The 10,683-nt window shown below is 39.5% G+C and overlaps 1 pseudogene across 1 annotated transcript in view; it reads right to left on the bottom strand.

Moving 5' to 3' along the window:
* LOC101305924 overlaps window positions 1-10,683 on the bottom strand; it is a 30,647-nt pseudogene that overhangs the window by 7,942 nt on the left and 12,022 nt on the right. The window contains exon 10 of the transcript XR_184349.1: window positions 32-554. The product of XR_184349.1 is annotated as an uncharacterized LOC101305924 (transcript). The remainder of the gene's footprint in view (window positions 1-31; window positions 555-10,683) is intronic.

Below are 10,683 nucleotides of genomic sequence, written 5' to 3'. Positions count from 1 at the left end.
TTATGATATATGAGTTGCTTGTTGGGTCTACCTCAAGTGAGAATTGACCCGGTGAAGGATCCTCTGAATTTTTCCATGAAATAAGCATCTGGCTTTGTTTGGTAACTCTGTTGAATCCCAATTTACTTCCTGGTAGAAAAGTATGGGATGGATGATCAAAACTTTGCCATAAAGGGTGGGAGGAACCAGACTCGGGTCTTAAGACAAAGTTTCCATCATCTAAAAGAACAGCTTGTATAGAAGTGCCTAAGGTGATGTTGGAGGCCACATTTGTAGACCAAATTGGAGTGTTGGACTCATCATAGAGTACTAAATTACCATCTGAGATCTTCAATACTGAAGAAAATATATCAAAGACAGGTTGTTCCCTATTTGCCACCCAGACTATGGTTCGCTCTGATACTTGCGTGTACCACATGCCTATGTAGAAGTTTGAAGCAGTACCTGGTGTGAAGAAACCCAATTGAAAAACCCCACCTGCTGAAACAATGGTTTGATCACCAGATAGAGATTGGATTGTAGTGATGGAGTCAGCTGCAAGGGAGATAGAAGTACTGAGATATAGGCATGAGAAGAAAAAGGAGATCATCAGCTTAATTGGGATGCTTCTGGTTTCCATGGATTGGATGCAGAAAGAAAAACTTCCCAGACAAGCTGGATTATGAAATGCTGGAGTCCACCAGTGTCCACGAGTCAAAGAATAGCTTTCTGAGGGAACCTGCCTGCAAGTAATGTGACCACCATGAACCTGGTGACCAGGTGATACAATGTGTAATCAGATATGGCACAACGACGTGGTCCGGTAGGCACTCCTGCGAAGATTTTTAAAAGTTGGATCAATATTGCTTAATCCTCTATTTTGATTACAAGAAATTAACAAAATGGTTATACTCGTCTAACCTGACCACCACTATTTTTGGTCTGCTCCTGCTTTTGAATCTTCTCTTGGTCTTTGGCATGTTGCTTTTGAATCTTCTCAGCGAGATGATGTGGCAGTGTGGCACATGTGGTTCTGCTATTTTGTTGATGTAATTTGTGGTTTCTCTGCAACTGTATGTCTCTGTCGAGCTTCCGTTGTTGACTGATCTCTCTGCTAATGAATTTCCCTTGTTGACTGCTTTCTATTTGCAAATTAGAGAGATTTACGTACTGTTGCTGATACAATTACTCTTGCAGTTTGTTGTGGTAATTCACTCTTTGGGTGAACCCACGTGAGAATCGGTAGACAAACCAAAAAGAGAAGATACATAACCATTACTTTCAGCTCCAAACTCAAACTCATTGATCATACCAGCAGCATAGCGAAGTGTTATATGCCAACAACCTGGGTAGTTATTTGTACATTTCTGCTAATACCACTGCAGTTAATCGTGATGAAACAATCTATATAGATAGTCTCATGAGATTTCTTGGGTCCAATAGACTGTCGTGTTGGTTGCGAGTGCTTATCACAGCGTTTTTCTCCAAGTAGTTCAAATACCAACATTCTTAACCCTCTAGCAAAGTAATAGTGACTGCAAACATTCTTCTATTTCCTTGTCAACTGCAAACATTTTTCTATAGCCTTTTGCGTCAGAACTTTGAAGCTGAAAACTAGGATGTAACTGGCATTCTGGTACGACTTGGAATTATATTGTATCATTTGATGTCTGAACAACTTAGAAGACTTTGACTCCGTTTACTCGCACATAAGTTAATTGGTTCCGTAGTGAAGGTTCCCCACTAGCCCATTCTTTCTTTTTTTGGGACGAACCACTAGCCCATTCCATACTGCATAATTTTTTGAGCAACCAATCATTGACTTGATGTTTTCCCTTCTGTTGTTATGCCTGTCTCAAGACTCATGGTATCTCCCTTGCAGCTGACACCATCTCTGCAAGCCAATCTCTCTCTGGTGATCAGACCATTGTCTCAGCTGGTGGGAAATTTGAGTTGGGTTTCTTCAGACCAGGTAATACTTCAAATTACTATATAGGCATCTGGTATTACAAGCAAAATGTGTCTGTGCAGACCATAGTGTGGGTGGCCAATAGGGAACAGCCACTCTCTGATAGGTTTTCTTCAAAATTGAGAATCTCATATGGAAATTTGGTACTCATGAACGAGTCCAAACTGGCAGTTTGGTCTACAAATCTGTCCTCTACCACTACCACCTCAGGCTCTGTGGAAGCAGTTCTTTTAGATGATGGAAACCTTGTCTTGAGAGCTGGGTCTAGCTCATCCGACTTTTTATGGCAAAGCTTTGATCATCCAGCCAATACTTGGCTACCAGGAAGTAAACTAGGATTCAACAATGTTACCAAACAAACCCGAATGCTCACTTCATGGAAGAATGATGAGAACCCTGCACCGGGTTTGTTCTCTCTTCAGCTAGACCCAAATGGAAGCAACTCACTTATCATTATGTTGAATAAGTCTAGACAGTATTGGAGCAGTGGATCTTGGGATGATAGTCTTCATACTTTCAGCTCGAGTCCTGAAATGAGCCCCTATAGTATGTTCAACTACAGCCATGTTACAAGCGAAAATGAAAGTTATTTCACCTATTCTGTTTATGACCCCAATGAAACGTCTCGATTACTGCTGCGCTTCTCGGGGCAGGTTTGGCAACTTACAAATCAATCACTGGTTTGGTCTAGACCAAATGTGTATGCTTATTGTGGGGCATTCTCCACGTATGGACAGAATCAGTCCCCTTTCTGTACATGTTTGAGTGGTTTTAAGCCAAAATCGCAGAGGGAGTGGTATTTTTTGCAGGATTATTCTGGTGGGTGTTCGAGAACCACTTTGAATTGTAGGAATGGGACGACAGAAGACCAGTTTATACAAATGCCTAGCATGCCATTGTCTGCATATCAACAGCCGCAAGTAGGAAGTGTTGAGGAATGTGAATCAATCTGTTTAAGTATGTGTGGTTGCACTGCTTATGTTTAGGCAATACTACTGGATGCTACATTTGGACAGGAGATCTCTTGGCAGATGACAATGGAAGAACTTTATACATCAGAATACCAGCAACTGAATCAAATAGAAGTAAGAGGAGAAAGAGGTTCATGCTTGTTGGTTGTCCATTTCATTTGTAATGCCAGCAATGGTCTTCATGATGTTTTTTCTTTCTCATTTTTGCAGGTAATAAGCGGTCCTTGGTGATTGCAATAGTCTCAGCAGTAGCAGGATTTCTTACAATAATTTGTAGCTATTTCTTGTGGAAGAAAACTACAAGGAAGAGAAGGTACTACTGTCGCTCTTATCTCTATCCGATACTAGTGCAGGCACAGTGCTCTAACAACAATAATGAAACAGGAAGCGTGAGAGGAAATACGGTGAGATCACACGTAATGTTGGTGGAAAGAATGATACAGAACTACCAGTGTTTGACTTGAAGAGTATATTAGCTGCTACAGAAGATTTCTCAGTAGCAAATAAGCTGGGTGAGGGAGGATTTGGCCCTGTTTATAAGGTTACAACTCCACTGTCTTGAAGTGTACATGAAACTACATTTTTGCTCACAAATATGATACTTTTGTGTATTCCTTTATAAATTCAAAGCTATATTGAGAAAGAGATAGTTAACCTTGTGTTGCTCTTTGTTCCACTACAGGGTACTTTGCCTGGAAATCAAACAGTTGCCATAAAAATGCTGTCAAAGAAGTCTGGTCAAGGGCATCAAGAGTTCATGAATGAGTTGAAGCTGATAGCCAAGCTCCAACATACCAATCTTGTTAAGCTCTTGGGTTGTTGTATTGAGGAGGAGGAAAGGATACTGATCTACGAGTACATGCCTAACAGAAGTTTGGACAAGTTTTTGTTTGGTATGTTTGCTTCTCTAACTTTGGAGTTTGCTACTTTGATGATAATTGATGTTTATTGACTCTTAACTTTCAGTGTTGGTTGTTCCTCATGTTTTGTTCATCAGATCCATCTGAAAAAACAAAATTGGATTGGAACAGACGCTTAAGAATTATAGAAGGCATTGGTCAAGGACTAGTGTATATCCACAAATACTCAAGATTGAAAGTCATTCATAGGGACCTAAAAGCAAGTAATGTTCTGTTGGATGAAGCAATGAATCCTAAGATCTCAGACTTTGGAATGGCAAGGATATTTGACATAAATCAAACCGAAGCAAATACTAACAGGGTTGTTGGGACATAGTAAGCATATATTAATTATTATTTTTTTTTTAGAAGAGCATATGTTAATTATTACCGCATGAGTTTATTCATGTATTAAACATTAGGGAGTCACTATAACTTTCTTACTTCTCTACCATATTAATGCATGCAGCGGTTACATGTCACCAGAATATGCACGTTATGGCCATTTCTCTGAGAAATCAGATATATTTAGTTTTGGGGTACTACTATTGGAGATTATAAGTGGAAAGAAGAATGCAGCTCTGCATCGTTATGAAAATTCACTAACTCTTGCTGGATGGGTAAGTTGTAGAGACTCTACTTGTCTTTATTTAGAATGAGAAGAGATTCAATTTCCTTTTGTGCTTTGAAAGAAAGTTTCTGCAGTTAACTATTACAACTGTTAGTGGTTAGATGGGTGTATCATTTCCACAAAAAAAGAAAAAAGACGGGTGTATTATACAAGAAAAATTACTTTGAAAATCTCAGTAACCTACTAACCTTAGTATAAGTTCGGTGGCACTACTTTAACTTGAGTTTCAATTTAAGTTTTTAAAGGATATTCTCATATAAGTGAATACTGGATAGTTGCATGATTGATGAGTTATTATTTTGAACCTTAGGCATGGAAACTGTGGAAAAAGGGTAGAGGAATGGAGGTAATTGATGAATCAGTAAGGGAAACATGTCGACCTCATGAAGCTTTAAGGTGTATCCATGTAGGGTTTCTGTGTGTTCAAGAAGACCCAGCTGATCGACCAACAATGTTTTCTGTAGTTCATATGTTGCAAGCTGACCAAAGTGCAACACTTCCACCCTTCAAAGAACCTGCATTTTCAACACACAAGAAGTCCAGTGCCGCTAGTTCTTCTTCTCAAACACCTACAGTTTTTTCGGCCAATCAACTCACCATTAGTATCCTAGAAGGTCGATAGAGGTTCAATGTCAGTGGTCAGTGGTAAATCTGCCAATTATGTCACAAATGTGATTAAGCTTTTAGCTTCAGTGGTAGATCGTTAACTGAGTTGTATTCACCTCAAAATTGTACAAATTAATGTTCAAACAGTTGTTACGACGCGAGAATAGCTTGAGTGGACTTATAATACTATTGGGGCTCATTTCAGGACTCGAGCTGAGAGTATGAAGACTATCATCCCAAGATCCACTGCTCCAATACTGTCTAGACTTATTCAACATAATGATAAGTGAGTTGCTTCCATTTGGGTCTAGCTGAAGAGAGAACAAACCCGGTGCAGGGTTCTCATCATTCTTCCATGAAGTGAGCATTCGGGTTTGTTTGGTAACATTGTTGAATCCTAGTTTACTTCCTGGTAGCCAAGTGTTGGCTGGATGATCAAAGCTTTGCCATAAAAAATCGGATGAGCTAGACCCAGCTCTCAAGACAAGGTTTCCATCATCTAAAAGAACTGCTTCCACAGAGCCTGAGGTGGTAGTGGTAGAGGACAGATTTGTAGACCAAACTGCCATTTTGGACTCGTTCATGAGTACTAAATTTCCATATGAGATTCTCAATTCTGAAGAAAATCTATCAGAGAGTGGCTGTTCCCTATTGGCCACCCACACTATGGCCTGCGCAGACACATTTTGCTTGTAATACTGATAGAAATCATGGGTTATTGGAATTGAAAGAGCACAATTGAAAAGGAATGCAGAAAAGGAAAAACGCAGAGACTTTTATGAATTACATCGTGTATTTCTGATAAATGGAACAATACATTAAGAGTTATTTATAGGGTAGGGATTATAATAGAAAGACTTGTCTACCCTTATAATGCTAACACCCTCCCTCAACCATATGCTTGCTAACTAGCATAATGGTTGGTACAAACAACAATCAAACAAGCAGATCACATGATGTAGATCAAGTTTAGATAACATACCATTCCAAAAACTCAATAACCAAGCATCTCTAAGATCAAGTTGGCTTGTTGGTTGCGGCAACAAATGAGGCAGCATGAAGGAGGACACCAACAGCAGCAGTGCAGCAAACAAACTACGATATGAGGAAAAACTGAAAATTCTTCTTCTTGAACTCTAAATCTCAGAAAATTTTGTTGATATACTGAATGTCTGAAAATTTTGTTGATATCTGACTTTGCATACTAAAAACCTAAAAGGCTGCATCTACTGCATATTGACTACCATTCTGCTACATATTATCAATCATTCCTCTCCAAATTTGACATTCAATCTTCAACATATTCACAATATTCATATACTACTATCAACCCAACAGCCACATATGTCAGCAATAAGCAAATAATATTGTCACCCTCTCCTGACATTAGAACCAGACTGCAATTGCCAACTTCATTCTAGAACAACAGAACAACCAAATTTTGATTCCATCTCTCAAATAGGCAGAACAATCACTCAATCTCAAACATCCAAACCATAATCCATCTTGCTAGGCCAAATCACCAGTCCGAAAACAGACTTAAAACCTGCTTCGTCACCTTTTTCTTCTTTGGTTGACGGCAAACACAACTTTGATATAAAAGAAAATGGAAAACTGACGATATTGAGCATAACAACCAAGACCATAGCAAGAATCCATGAAACAAGACAGAGCTACCCGCTGAGAAAGATTTAACCAAATTTTTCTGTAGATTATTAGAGCAAATTCCTCATCAAATATGGAAGCATCCTCCAAAACAAACACAACTTGCACACAAGCCAAAACATTCAGACCTTAATCTAACCCATCAAGCCAATTCACCAGTCCAAAAACAAATTAAAAAACTGATTCGTCACCTTTTTCTTTTGGTTGACGGCAAACAAATTCTGATAAGAAAAATAAAACTGGAAAACTGATGAATTGAACATAACAGCCTAGATTGGAGAGAGAATCCATGATTCATGTGAAAGAGATGCCGAATCAAAGAGAAATTAACTACCAACATTGCTAAAGAATCTGAAGCTAGCAGAGGTACGCATCTCCCACCCATCTACAAATCTCCATCACTAATTCTCCATCACCTATTTCTACTACTTCTCCCAATCTCATCATATGCACATAGCAAGAAAATAACAGAGGCCATAGATAATACCAGATAGACGACCAACAATATGAGCACGCCGTACAAGGATGAGAACTCCGGCTAGAGAAGAGTGATGGGAAGAGATACCGATGCAGATGAGAATCGAGATGGAAGAGATGAGCTCTGAATCGGAGCCCAAAGATGGTAGAACAACATCTGAAACCCCAAAGCCCCAAATCAGAGTCGCACCAGTATCCAAGAGTAAAGCAGTCGTGTTACTCATTGCAGAAGCAGATACTGATGCTTTAGTTGATCAGATAACATTTCTTGTCTCATCCAATACTACGAGATTTCCATCACCGCAGAGCATACAAACGCCGGGTGAATGAAGTGGGGATTCTCTGTTAGCCACCCAAACTACTTGAGTAGTACTCTTTGGATATGTGATGTACCAAGGAAGTGTTTACTAGAATTCTCAGGACTAAAGAAGCCTAATGCAAAGATTTCAGAGGAAGAAATCAAGGTGTGGTTTGCACTGATAGATTTTCCTGGTACTAGATTGTCTTGGCTGGTACAAAAAGAGAAGCATAACATAACACGACAAAGAACGAGCCACCCCATTCCGGGACAAAGAAACACAAAGAAGAGGAAGAAGAAGAAAAAGCAGTGGAACAGCAAAGGTGAAGTAGTTCAACAATATATAAGGGTACCATCATGAGTTGGTCCCTCCTAGTTGGCAGTGAGAAATAAGATGGTGAATTACCACAACATAACCTATAAGAACGATGCTTCTTGAAAGAACCAAAGCAAGAACACTATGATGGAGCAGTATACTTGAAAGAACTCAACCCATTCTTTGAAAAGGGAAGGTATAATTTATATTGCATGAAAACAATGAACGGTGAATATGGAAAAGGCAGCTTGACTGAGCTTTCAATATAGACAATTAGACGTTACAACAAATGCACCCAAAGTACCAAACTCATTCAAGCTCAGAGAGTTTGAATGACAGGGAGTGTCCATGCAAAAAGGGTTGCTACTTTTGATGACATGAAAACATAACAGAAAGTACCTCACTAAGCAAGAAGAGAATACCTCGTAAAAGAATCAAAGATCGAAAATTTTACCACATTAGTGAAGAGCTAGAGATCCCCTTCTTTTTTTTTAATTTTATTTTATTTTTATTTTTTACTGTGAAGAGAAGTACTGCTGCTTTGCTTGGACTGATTGATATAAACCAAATATCTACTAGCTAGTCTTGTATTTACGCCATCTTTCCAACCGATTGGACCGGATCGGATGACCATGCCGTAAGTGATCAGTAACTCAAGCAATTATAGTGGTTAAGTCCCTAGGATCTTTACTCAGACTTTACGATATAAGCAAAGATAAAAATAAATGAGCACAGAAACAAACACAGCGGAATTATAGTGGTTCAGCTATAATTAGCCTACGTCCACTTTGTGATCTCTCTTGAGAGAATCACTAGCACTATGGAGAATAACAACTTGATTACAAGTACTTATTGAAATCCCTATGCTAATCCCCAACTCCCTGCTAGATCCCTTATCTCTCTATCACTTTTGACTCTCTAGGTTTTCTGTCTCACCCTTAGAGAATCCCCCTGCGGCTCCCTATTATAGGGGCTGCTGATACAATAAGATTTTTAGGACTCCTAAACCTAGCAGACAAAATCCTAACAGATCTTGAAAGATTACTTTCCTAAAACTTATAGAAAATCCTCTTTCCTTTCTAGACCAAGATTTTCCTGCTGAATCCTTAATTTCCAAATCATATCAACGAGTAAAAAACTAAAATGGCAAGTTCTAAGTCAAGCCAGCCTAGTAAAAGAAACAATTCAAATCCCAGCAGCTATAGGCTATCAATAAAGTCACCAGACCATATCAAACATCTCGCAGTAAGCATACGCTGTGCAGGAACAGCTCTGATGGCATTGAGACCCACACTCCCTCATATATACTCTTTTATTGTCTAAGAGATCGAGCATCATCATCCGGTAGTTTCAACCCTTCAAACTATGAATTAAAACCTTTCTGATCAGTTATCACATGTCAGTGGTTTTTAGCATAAAAATCACATTTGTGAACCGGCTCCCTCCGCCCTGCAAAGTTCAGATGTTATACAGTAAACCAGCCATTGCTGCAGCACAGTCTGCTCTGTTGAATCCAGCAAGGCCCTCAATTTTACTGGACTAACGACGCCACGACACCACTAAGTAAGATAGTTCTCATCATTATCAACCCCATTATCAAAGTTGCAAGTGTGGAAGTCATCCAAAAGTTTGTTTTCGTCTCCTTACACAAAGAAGGTACCCACTTCTCCAATATGGAGCATTCTAAGCCTGCCCCGGTAGTCAGTGAAAGTTGATATACAAGAACTGTGTCTCACCGTCACTCAATTTATACTAAGCATTATATATCATCAAAAGAATCTGAATTTCATAAGTAATATTTCAAAACCCAGTTATCAGTGACAGATATTATATAGGTGGGGAGGAGAATGGGTTCAAGGTTATAAACTAATCAGGGGCCACGTAATAGCTACAAGATGGAGAAAATCCCCAACAAAATGTCCATTGATTTCATCAAATCCTAAGAAAATAATTTGATAGGAGGACTACTAGTAATGGCGTACCTGAGATACTAGCAATTTGATAGAACACGACACTGACCGGAGAGCTAAAACACTAATACCGGCCCTATGTCCATACACTTTGATTTATTTTCTTCCAGAGGAGCAGAGGACATACACTAGCACATAAAAGTCAGTATTGCCCCCACGATCCAATATATTTACGGTTTTGTATCCAACGCGGATCTCGCCGTTTTCCTCTGTATCCGAGAACACATTCTTAACCTTCAAGGCGCAGGGAACGGAAATGGCCCATATACGCTTGTCTGATACGGCCGGATACATATCCGTAAATAAATTATATCTTAGGGGCAAAATGACTTTTCCTCCCTAGTGTTTAGCATTTATGAAAAGAGCGCAACAACGACCAGAGCTCTCTCAGTCTCACTCACTAGTTGGGAAGCCGCCATGGCAGCAGAGACAAGGCTGAAGACGTGACGATTCCGGCGGCAGCTGCGCGTTGCCGTCGCTGCCACCTTCAACGACGAAGATCTGAGGTACCCACGTATCTTCAAACTAGACCCTGAAATTTGCTTCCTTTATGATTTTGGTGAATTGGGTTTTGATCTGGTTTTTAGTTTTAGAATGGGCTTATTTATGTGTTGGGGTTTTGTCATTGATGCATTTGTGTAGTGGGTCAGTGTTTAAGCTGAAAAGATTGGTGCTTTTTGTTGAACTTTGTTGAGTAGTGCTGATTGTTAATAACACAAGCTACTAGAATCTAGAATTTGCTTATGCAGGTGTTGTTGTGCATCAGTTAGTAGCATTAGAGTGAAGAGGATTGAACTTCAACTGAAGCTCGATAGCACTGCATGCACAGAGTGCCATGTGTGATCGGCCTAAAACTTATAGACAAAGCTGCATCGGGCTTTCCAAATGAAAATGAATCTAAT

The sequence above is a fragment of the Fragaria vesca genome, linkage group LG3, assembly GCF_000184155.1.
Source record: "Fragaria vesca subsp. vesca linkage group LG3, FraVesHawaii_1.0, whole genome shotgun sequence".
Lineage (NCBI taxonomy): Eukaryota > Viridiplantae > Streptophyta > Magnoliopsida > Rosales > Rosaceae > Fragaria > Fragaria vesca.
This window is presented reverse-complemented; position numbering and strand designations above follow the sequence as displayed.